Raw genomic sequence first — 12356 nt, forward strand, 5'->3', positions numbered from 1 at the left:
TCCAATGTCCCAGATGAATTTTGACAAAATTAACATAGACTAAGAATGGCAACATGTAAGTTTACTTCAATATCAAGCAGTACCCTTACAGATTTGTAATAGTTAAGTGTCTGCTTATTTACAAATTCAATGACAAAATGTCTGAGGAATTTCGAAATGGAAACCTTAATATGAAACACAGCTTCAAATATAATTTCTGTAGTTGTAATTGATGTCTTGTGAGTTAACAAGGTACATCATTTAAGCGCTTGTTTTTGTGGAAGATAGCAGGAACACACATAAGAAATATTACAAAATTTCACACTTTGAAAGATAGTAGCAGGAACACAAAGAAATACTGTATTGCAAGTTTTCATACTGCATTTTAACATTTGAGAGAAAGCAGCTCATTGTGTGTGAGAAGAGTGCAGTCAAGAACGCTCGTGAAGAACAGATCTTTCTCCCATGTTAAATCACTCTTGTGATAATTATCTATTTTCAAAAACGATATTACAACTTCAACTTATACCTTTCTTTGTATGTAATCCTCAGCTGAAATGATCTGCTGACTGGAAAAAGGAGAAAAAAATAAAATGCTTCGATGTTGGTAGTCTGCTTACCTGAAACTTTGACAAAAATTGCACAGTCATTAGTTTGGAGAGAAACACAAGGTTTCACCAGTGTTTCTCATGGTACATCTTTATCGCTGAGAATTTTACAACAGTGCTCAAATCAGCTTCCAACAAGTGCAGGCTACAAAGTTGATTTCATGACCGTTGATCCGCAAGGCACTGAAGAGTCTTTCTTCTCAACGGTTTACACTAATGTAGATTGCCAATGGGCCAGAACACCATTATACATTGATGATACTGGAGAATATAGCCTTGGGATACCTACAGAAAGAGCAACCTGATGTGGCTCATCATTACTACCACAAAGCAGGTAAAATGAAGACATTGCAATAAATGTGCATGTTATGTTCACATAAAAGAGCTTGAATTTGGCAGTGTAAAGTGTAAAGAGTCCCAAACGGCTGCTATCCATACACATAGATATGTTATCAGGAGGTGTATAAAGACTGGCCACACTGTAATCTATATACCAATATATATCCACAGATGTTAGCCATCATGTAAATCACAAAGGCTTACTGGGCCCTGTTTTGTGAAGAGTTATAATTGATTATAGTTGATTTGTATGGTAAGTCTATGGCAGCCTGTGTGGTAAGGAAATTTATAATCGATCATATCTCTTGGTAAAATTGGGCCATGGTATGTAATCCAAGGTGCTAGCCACCTATAATCCACATACCGGTATGGAACCCACAGGTGCTAGCCAACATGTAATCCACATTCCAGTATGGAACCTACAGGTGTTAACCACCATGTAATCCACATGCCAGTATGGAACCCACAGGTGTTAACCACCATGTAATCCACATGCCGGTATGGAACCCACAGGTGTTAACCACCATGTAATCCACATACTGGTATGGAACCCACAGGTGTTCTCTAGCTACCGTGTAATCTACATACCAGTATGTAATCCACAGGTGTTAGCCACCATGTAATCCACATGCTGGTATGTAATCCACAGGTGTTAGCCACCATGTAATCTACATACCGGTGTGTAATCCACAGGTGTTAGCCACCATGTAATCCATATACTGTTATGTAATCCACAGGTTCTAGCCTCCATGTAATCTACATACCGGTATGTAATCCACAGGTGTTAGCCACCATGTAATCCACATACTGTTATGTAATCCACAGGTGTTAGCCACCATGTAATCCACATGCTGTTATGTAATCCACAGATGTTAGCCACCATGTAATCCACATGCCAGTATGGAAGCCACAGAAGCTAGCCAACATGTAATCCACATACTGGTAATTACACTGTAATCCACAGGTGCTAGCAACCATGTAATCAATTATCAGTGTGTGATCCACAGGTACATATTGTAAGCCACCATGTAATCCACACACAAGTATGTATTCCACAGGTGCTGGCCACTATGTAATCAACACATGCCAATCTACACATTGCAATCATCAGGTGTAATCCGCAAGTTTGATACCAATTGTAGTTTTAAACATAGATCCTAGTCCACAGGTGTAGTCCATAGATGTAGTCCCATGTGTAATGGACAGTGTGGTCTGCACTATTAAATCCACAGGTGAGATTCTTCACAAGCAGGGCCGCATGATGTTCTCACACTCCTACCTCAACAGCCGTATGATCACCTACTACCTGTCCACTGACCGAGAACCTGATGCACACAGCGCCCTCGTGCGGGTTGTCGATGCTCCCTTTGCAACGGCCCGTGATTACGCTGCCCTCGATTACCTTGACAGCAAACTGGACGAGAGACCCAACAGGCCATATGAACACTCCGTGGATTTTGCACTTGAAAAGTTAGACAACCTTTTGATGCAGAAATATTGGTGTTTGTGGTTTAAGTGTCAAAATAGCTTGTTAAATATGGGAGACATTTTCTTGTGCTTATTTTCATTATGAACTTGAATCTTCCGCGAAAATCATCGAAGTTCATGACAACACAGGGCCTCTGAGACATACATAATTAGGGCCTTTAACCATGCCAGTAGAAAGTTTCAACATTGGACAAATTGAAGCATTTGTAAGAAAGTTGCAGGGCAATTACGCAAAAGCCACTCAAAACATCCTCCGAATAAAAAGGTAATATTTGAAATTAAAGACCAGAATGTTATTTTTCTATCGTTACTTTTAGTTTGATGTGACAGTTGCAAAGACAACTCTTGCCAAACAAAAACAAAAAAAAATAGATAAGTAAATAGAATTGTATTTTCTGTCATGTGACTTCCAATTCTGCACTCCATTGGCACAGTCAAAGTATGTAAGCCAAGCTGTTTTTACCCGATAATCATAGTTGCCTGCAGCAGACTGTTGAGACAGTTGTGCATATCTGCAAAAGCTAAAAATTTTGCTGTAGTGCCATAACTTCCAAAGATTTTGTTGCAGTATGAATGGTAAGCCCACATATTGTGATTTTGGAAGCCACAATAGCTCCCAATGAGAAAGGGCTATTTTTTTTATTTAATCAATCATTCATTGGTTATTCTCTGCAGGTTTCCTGACAGTGACATGCTACTGGGTCGGAAGATCACCCAACTCGCCCCACAGGGCAGAGTAGAGGAGATGCTGGCCGTTCTCGAGCGCGGAAATTTTGAGGCCAACTCCTACAACCTGTGCTGCCAAGACTTTGTCATGAGTGACCACAAACCAGAGGGACTCAGAATCATGGAACGTGCTGCAGAAAAATTCCCCGAGGACACGGTATGAATTTTTCTTTTGTTGTTATTTCATATTTCCAAATGGATATCATACTCTTTGAAGAAGCTGAAGTTGATGAAATTGATTCTCTTGCTCTTTCAAAATGTTACCTGCCACAACAAAAGGGTCTGAAAGTCAGTTGAGCCAAGAAAATCGAGTTTGAAGTCAGATCATCGAAATCATTCAAAACCATCGGATTTCTGTTTTTGGCACAATTTAGTAGCCTATTATCGTCTATCATCTGCCGAAATTTCAAAGCTAAATGATCAAAGAAAAAGCAAGATATTAGCATTTTTGTTGGCCATGATTTTCCGACTTTCAAAGGAACAGAAACGTGTCCGAAGATTTGGATTTAGCCCTGCATGTAGACTCCGCCCCTAGCAACAATGGAGTGATTTTATCGGTCAGTGCGTGGCATCCTGGTCAGATTGGTCGTGCGTAGACCGCTGGCGCTAAGCTTGAAAGAACATCGCGTGGGTAACGTTGCTATTAGCATACCTTCTAGTGGAGAGGTGAAAACTGTCTTGCCTCCACTTGATCACGATTGTGTCTGAAGGAAAATTTGAAGGCAGTTTAGAGATGCTGATTTCCTAAACCACTCGACGTGCTCTCATAAAATCATTGCAACCGAGTACTTTTACGAGTTGTGTTATGTATGAAATTATAGTGGAAGAGTAAGAGAATAATATTGTGTCATTTTCAGAAAATCGACCTTCCCCGACTTTCGGATCCTTTTGTTGTAGCGGGTCACAAATGACAAAATCAATTGCCCCTTTGCAGAATTTCAGACCTTACAATCTTTGGCTGATTTATGGCTATGCAATAAATGTATTTTGTAGATCGTGGTTTTAGCAGCATCCAAGCGAATGTTGATCAAGATTATAGCGTCTTTCTTGTTAAAATCATTCTGAACAGACAGTATATCTCTGCAAGCAATCATTTGCAACGAAATTGTGGCCCAAAATAGACATAGATCTGATGAGTAATCTAATGTTCTGTTTGTATTTTCAAATGCTCAGTTTAGTAAAATATTTTATTACTGATATGTCACCAAAAGAATTTTTTTTTTTTTGAATATTCCTATACTTGTTTCCACCATGATAATAGACTGTCTTGGAGAACCTGGCCAAGTTGTGTGGTGGCTTTCAAGAGTTTGACAAGGCAGCTGATGTCCTGGACCAGGCCATGGCAGTGGATGGCAAGAACCTGGACCTGCTGGCACTGAGGGTACGGATGTTAGGGCTCGGAAACAGGCTCAGGGAGGCCCGGGACCTGGTCGACGTTGGTCTACCTCTAGCCACTGAGATGGGTGCTGTTGAGACCATCGAACAGGTAGGCCAAAAGAAAGCTACCGATACTACAAAAGATATCCGAGAAACAGGATGTATTCCTTTCCATGAAAGTCATTCAGCAAATTAAAATAAGTCCAATAAATGATGGAGTTGAAGATTCTTTTATATCACTGCCATTTTCTTTATCTTTTCTTTTTTATTGCATTTTCCTGTACTATATTAACCAAGTTGAGGTAGCAATTAGACATTAAAGGAGAATTCTGGTGCAGTTGAAAGTTAGCTTGAAAAGATGGAGTAACATTTTTCTTAGTGCTGCAATTAAAGAGTTGATCAATATTGGATGAAAAATGAGAAAGTTGTGACATTTTGAAGTTTCACTTGTTTTCAGGAAATAGTTATTGAACACTCAATATGAATATGCTAATAGTAAAGTGATGATGTCATCCCCTCACAACTTGCCGTATAGTTTGTACATATGAATTTCAGAATTTCCAGTCTTTCATTCAAATGCAATTGCCCCCAGTCTCATATCCTGATATATCTATTAAACTGATTATTCTTTTGAAATTATTCAACCAGGAATAACCTCATTTATTACTCTTGATTAACTCTATAACTACCCCAATTTTATCTGATTTTGATCTAATTTAAACTGTTGTACTTGTGATATTTTACTCTTTCTTATCAGACCAACTTATAACTGGAATTCCTCTTTAAAGAATGTTGCACAATAGTACTGTATTAGTAGTAGTAGTAGAAGTAGTAGTAGTAGTTGTAGTAGTAGTGGAAAAAATTGTGTTTGGAATGAGAAGTATACTGTAAAACATGATATATTCGCGGCATGAATTTTTCGCGAATTGGAGCCAACAGCCTTTTTTGCGGCATGAAATTTTCGCAAACTGCCACTGGCATTCAGTGCATATAGTGTACAAAAGAACTTTCGTGTGCATTTTAATTTTGTGAATCTTCACGCTCGCGAAATTAAAATGCACGCGAACATTTCTCGTTTTACAGTATTGCATGAATGGTAAAATAACAAGAAAAAAAAATACTGTTACATGTGACCTTAATTTTTTTTTTTTCCATGCCACATCTAGTTGGAGCAATTCAAGGCTGTCATTGACGAATCCCTTGCCAGCACTCTAGGCAATCCAACAGGCAGCTAAGATGTCAACCCCCTCAGAAGAGTCCAGGCAAATCAGTGGTGAATCTGTGTACACTGCTGTACTGTGAGCTCATCTGTCACAAGATGGAAGAGATGATTTTGTAGGAGAAGGTCCAAGAAGATGAAGTGTAACTTAGCTTAGAAATGCAAGAGGTATAATTCAATAAAGGAATTTGACACTGAGTCAATCTCTTGGAGTTCAAATCAGCGGTCAAATTCTCTTCATTCTTGAATTCTGTTTTCTACTTGCGACTTTGTGTAAAGCGTGATGTTTAGTTTGTAGGAGATTCACATACAACTCAGAGAACAGGTCACTCTGGTGGAAGTGAGAGGAATCTTGTGATATTGGTACATGGTCAACTCTGTCTTTCATTTTGCATGGAATGCCAAATGTGCAATGATCATTTTTGTTTGATCTGTTATGAAGAAATTTATAGCTGGTGTTCAGCCGTCCGTAGTCTAGGCCAGAAATGCATTACAAGTGTGAAATATGAAGTTCTGAAATACAAAATTTTATTTGACGTGTAAGCAGTCTTTTCTCTACTTTTTTTTTTTTGTTGTTGTTGTTGTTGCAACCTCAACCTTGCTGATTAAGCATTCCGGCACTTCATCATTTCAGAATGTGTGGTGCAGTTGTGAAATTTAGTTTAGGGAATGTGAATTCGACTGAGGGTATTTGATCTTCTAAGAGTCAGTGTCTATATTCATTTTTCACTGTCATGGAATTTTTGGTATTGCTTCATGAGGAAGAATTTCATTTTGCATGTTATTATTACCTCCACCAAGGGAGGAGGTTATGTTTTCATTACCGTTTGTTTGTTTGTCCGTGTGCAAAATAACTCAAAAAGTTGGGAACGGATTTAGATGAAACTTACATAAAAGCTTGAAAATGACACAAGGAGCAGATGATTAAATTTTGGTAGTGATCTGGAAGGTTTCTAGATTTTATGAAGGATTTTCGATATTTTAGCAAGTAAGGTCAATGACCTTGGGAGGTCAAGCTGCTAATTTTTATAGGTTTTAAGTGCATGCTCTAATTTCTGATTTTCAACATGCATACATATGGGTGGAAATCACTGATCTCTATGGAAGAACAAGATCATTGGTAAAAAGTAGCTGCTTGGCAGAGGTTTGCGCTCTCAAAGTGCTTCTCTCATCTAATTTATTTTATGTAAAGAGAAGTAAAAACTGATTACATTTGCATTGATGTTACTTATTGCACAATTTGTCTACATAGTAGCAGAAACCCTATACTGTATTTCATTCTAAGATTCTACTTCTACTCTATAGTGAAAACTCCCCATGTACAGGGTGTGGTGTTGGCTCTTTCTCGTATCTCACTGCCTTTCTCACTCTGCATTAGTGTTCATAAGGCTACAGCCTTATCACAGCTGCCAACAAACACATTTGTGTTATGTTTAGTATGTTTCATTTTTCATCCACACTGAAGAACAAAATGTGTTTTCGTAATGGCACAGATATGATCTCTCTTTTCTGAAATTCTGTTTGTATTTACCAACCAAATGTTTGTTTTTACCGTCACAATGTTCTTTTCTTTCTTTTTTTAGCATGCGTCAGTTTGTCTGTGAGTCTGGAAAGGTTTACAAGCTCTGCCTTATGTCATCTATGCACATTGCAGTACAATGATCAATGCCAGCAATATTAAAAACACACTACATGTATATTCCTGCACATGGACTGTTACGTGTTGTTTTCAGATGAGAAAGTAAAAAAAAAAAAAAGCACTTGTTTTTGACAGGCTCACAGTCCCATAGCAGAGGTCATAGCAAAAACAAAGCATAGCTTGGGAAGTTGTAATTTTGACTGGGGGATAAGAGTGTTACGTGTATGTTTGCCACTGCATACCCCATGTTCAGTGTACAATATGTAGTTTTGTGCACTTCTTTGTGGCATGTTGACATTTGCTGAAACTTTTGTGTTGAGTTGTGCCGTGTGTGGCAGTTGTAAGTGTGAAACATTCTATGCAGCAGATATCTGTCAGTGTAGCGTAATGTAAGTATACTTTTTTCCTCGAAGAAAAAATTGAATTATGATGTTATAACTGTACCGTAACATAATGTAATGTTGTAAAGTAGCATAGTGTAGCACAGCAGAGCGTAGCATGACTTAATATAGTGCGATGTGACGTGACATCCCATCACCAGTTTACATTTATACATATACAGACAGAAGTAGCAGTGCGGTTAAATGTTGAGTACATCTCCTCTCAGCAAAGGTTTATGTAGAGCATCTTCTGCCTTCTTTCTGCAGTTACAGTTAGTAAAATCCGAAATTGAACATTATCCCGTCTGCCGACAAACCTTCAACTCTCTGCTGCACAATCAGCGTGACATCATTTATGATGCCATGGAATCGCACTATCTAAGGCAGAAACTTTCCCAGTTCCACCATTATTGTACATACAGTGTACATACATGCCTTACTTTGTGAATCGTCCAAGTTGTGCACCTGGCACTGCCCAGAAATGTCTTTCATTCATTTAAAAATAGCAATGAAATAAAAATAAACCACTACAGATGCAAATCTATTTTGTTAATTGGGATGAATGTTTATAACCCTAGTATTTATGCAGTAATTACAAAAAAAGAGTAATTAATGTAAAAGGTTAAATAAAGGAATATTTGTACACTCTTGATCATGTGAACATACTACAAAACGAGGAATGTTCGCGTGCATTTTAATTTCGCAAATTTCGCAAGCACCAAGATTTTGGAAAATAAAATGCACGCGAAAGTTCTTGTCTACACTGTATGCATTGCACGCCAGTGGCAATTCGCGAAAATTTCATGCCACCAAAGAGGCCCTCGGCTCCAATTCGCAAAAATTTCATGCCGCGAATATATCATGTTTTACAGTACTTGGTTTGTTCGTTCACACCGAGGACCTACTGTTGATGTGTAGATGTGTCGATAAAGTGGACTGTTGTAACCTGAATGTAGTTGTAGTATCAACAATCTTTGTACAAACTCGTGGGGTTTTACTGGAAGTGATTTAATGTAATAATGTTAGGTATGGGTACAATTACTCCTGTTTTCTTGTATCATGTAATAATGTCCTTTATTTTAGTAAGATTTTCTCCAAACTAAACTCTAGCTTTACATCTCTTTGTGGGTGTTACGGTCAATGTCTATACACGAGATGAACAAAATGTATTTTTATTTATAGATAAGAATAAGGGCTCCCATTATGAGCACACATTGCTTCTCGGGAGTCCTGGCCCTGAATGTTACGTGTATTTGCTTGTCTAATGTGACCTGTAATATTTTGCCAAAAAGTGAATGAATCATAAGTAGATTTGGACAGTTGGACCTATTCTGTGAGAGGAGTTTTACATTGTGAGTTATGATAATTGTAGTTACCGCAGGAACAGCTCAAAATTTGCTGATTACTCATTTCCCGATGGCTGCTATATTAACTCCAAATCATTGTCTGCTAATAATCCAAACTTCTCTATGAATTTTATTGTGGATTATTCATAAAATTTCTAAAAGATTATTTCACCCGACAACAAGCACAGATACATAAACATGTGTCCGACCATATGATAATTCATTTTATATTTTTGATGTCATTGATAAGATTGTCAAAATACAACGATATTGTCATACCAATCATCTTGCCTAAATTCTACCTTGATCACATCATTTGTAGTTTCTATTTTTTGTTATACATGTAGAGGTAAATAGAAAACTAAATACATGTATTGCACATGCTTTTTAGTCCCATTTCTACAAACTAAAGTCAGCCCTTTAAAGGGGAAATCCAGTCCAAATATAAGTTAGTCTGATAAGAAAGAGAGTAAAATATTACAAGTTCAATGGTACAGTGTATAAGTTTGATCAAAATCGGATGAAAAATAAGGAAGTTATGACATTTGAAGTTTTGTTATTTTGGAGGGAAACAGTTCAGAACAGTCAATATGAATATACAAATGAAAAAGTGAGCATGTCATTCCCTCACAACTTACCATATAATTTGTACATAAAATTTTGAAATTTCCAGTTTTTCATTCAAACGCAATTATGCCCGAGGCTCAAATCCTCGGATATCTAACTGATCACTATTCTGAAGTTATTCAACTAGGAATAATTTCATGTTTCAGACTTCAATTACAGAAACATTGAATTTTCATCATTTTTTTGTGCACGATCAGTGGAAAATTATGAGGGTATGACATGTTAGTTCACTCATTTGCATATTCATATCCACTGTACAAGAACTGTTTTGCAGAAATTAGCAAAACTTCAAAATGTCATAACTTCCCTATTTTTCATCCGATTCCAGTCAAATTTTTACCATTGAACTCATAAGATTTTACTCTTTTTTGTGAGACTAACTTATATTTGGACTGGATTTCCTCTTTAAATGGACAGTGAGTCTTATTGTACATACATTGTACTGAGCCATTAAATTCAAGAGCAAGACAAGAAAATAGCATTGGTTTGGAAAGTGTGTATTCACTGTGTTGACTTGTGATTTCTCTTCTTTAAGTCAAGTACATCATGTAACATGTGTTGTTAAAAACACCGATGCACAGTCTGTACACATACACATTCCCCAAGGGGGACATTTTATGAAGCATTTTGTCAGATGTTTCTTCTGACAAACTGTTAAAAGCTACTGAAATCCTTGCACCTGATTGGCTGAGAGCAAATTCGTCAGAAAAAAATATCTAACAAAATGCTTCATGAAATGCCCCCTTGATCATGCCTTGTCAAATTGTCCTAAATATTGGTCCAATAAAGCCACTACACTGTATGACAAGATACTCCGGGACTGCAGAATTTTTCTCCTTATAGCAAAATCTGTTATAATTCTTTTGTTCATAATCTTGTTATGTTTTTCTAAAATTTGCTTGCTCTATGCCTCTATCAAGTGAGTTGTGGCACAGATGTGGGATTTAACAGGGGGAAAAAAAATCTGCTCTGGGAATATCTTCGTACAATAATATCTCTGTGTATCATTTTTTGTTCTGATGGATGTTCAAGCAGGTTCATGGTTCACAATAGAAAACACAGCATATGACAGAATACATCTTTGCAAATGCACTTCATACATTCCATACTATTTTGGAAATTTATGCAAAATTTATGCAAAATTTATGCAAATTTACATGTAGATACAAGCAACATTTATGTAATATGCTATCTTCTGACATGATCCCTCATTTTATTTTAATCTACAGACATACTTATATAAAAGACAAAGATATATTAGGGTAATTATATTCTCTGTTTTCTTTACGAGAAGCTATATACATGTAGCTACCATACACGAGGAGACGGTTAACTCTTTATGTGCCATGGTGTACGCCCCCTGTGTGTCACATTATTCTGAGACGGCAACACCGTTATGCTTTGGGAAAACATTGTGTTTTTCAAATCTATGTAATTTTTATAGATTTCTGTTTTAAGCAGGACATGTAGTGAGTAATGTAGATAAAATGCCAAGCTTCACTGTGATGTAAACTGTATGACAAATCTGTTTTTCTCTCAAATGACTAAGAGATACATTATTGTAAAGGCATGACTTTTGCACACAAAACAGTGACAGAAACCTATAATTTAAATGCAGAGTCCAGTAGGGAACACCGCTTGCTGGTCATTCACCACATAAAATGCAAGCTATTTGCGAAAGGAACGGAATTGCGAAGCTTTCATTGTACTGTGGCATTTGGCGATTTATCAATCAGTTTGGGCGGGTTTGTGTGTTTGAGCAGAATATGCAAACTTGGCACGCCGTCGACCGAGTCGGGCGTGTGAACGTGGCACATAAAGAGTTAAACTCACCATGGTTGACACTGATCCTCTACCTGAAAAAATAGACGACACAAAACAAAACTGGAATCTGGTATTGTGAAGAGTTGGCAGTCTAGGGCTTAAGTTTTATTGTCCTGAATAGCAGTACTATTGCAATACAAATTCAAGCCCTTTAATGAATATTTATCTCAAAATAAAGATAGAGATTGGAAAGAGTGGGTGACTATTGTAAAAGTGGACATTTTCATGCATTTTGCGTAAGCAGAAATTAGCGCGAAAATAAAAGCACATAAATATTTTTGCTTGCTATAGGTTCCAGTAGTTCATGTCTGGATTCCGTGGAATTAAAAGCACGCAAAACTCATCTTACCTGGCTGAGTGCGAAAAATTACTCGCTCAAAAAATATCCACTTTTACAGTATTTTTTATATGAATGTCGAGACAGTGCAGTGTGTTTCTACAGATGTCAATTGGGATCATTTTTCAGTTTTGTGTGCTTCAATGCCAACCCCCAAAATGTGAATTGAGCTGAAATGTGATGGATGCTGTCCTGACACCACAAAGACTCTGGAAGGTTAAGTTGATAGGAAATCAGAATGTTTCCTTCAATTCTATTACACCGCCAACATCCCGTGGTGCTCCTTGGGTTACACCTAAAAGTTACACAGTGTGTCATGCATAGGCACTTGTGGGGTCATACCTAAAAGACACACAGTATTATTCATAGGTGCTCCTGTTAACCTAATGGTTACAGAGTATTACTCATAGAGGCTTCTCTATCTTGATGTGCTTCCTGATAGCATTGGTGTAGCTGGTGTTAAAAGT

At 37.4% G+C, this 12356-nt stretch overlaps 1 pseudogene; it reads left to right on the plus strand.

Annotated features, from left to right (window-relative positions):
* LOC139744091 (TPR repeat-containing protein DDB_G0287407-like) overlaps positions 1-6839 on the plus strand; it is a 40034-nt pseudogene extending 33195 nt beyond the window's left edge.
* The last annotated feature ends 5517 nt before the right edge of the window (positions 6840-12356 follow it).

This window comes from Diadema antillarum, unplaced genomic scaffold (genome assembly GCF_040938485.1).
Source record: "Diadema antillarum isolate AM-2024a unplaced genomic scaffold, OU_Dant_1.0 seq00001136_RagTag, whole genome shotgun sequence".
Lineage (NCBI taxonomy): Eukaryota > Metazoa > Echinodermata > Echinoidea > Diadematoida > Diadematidae > Diadema > Diadema antillarum.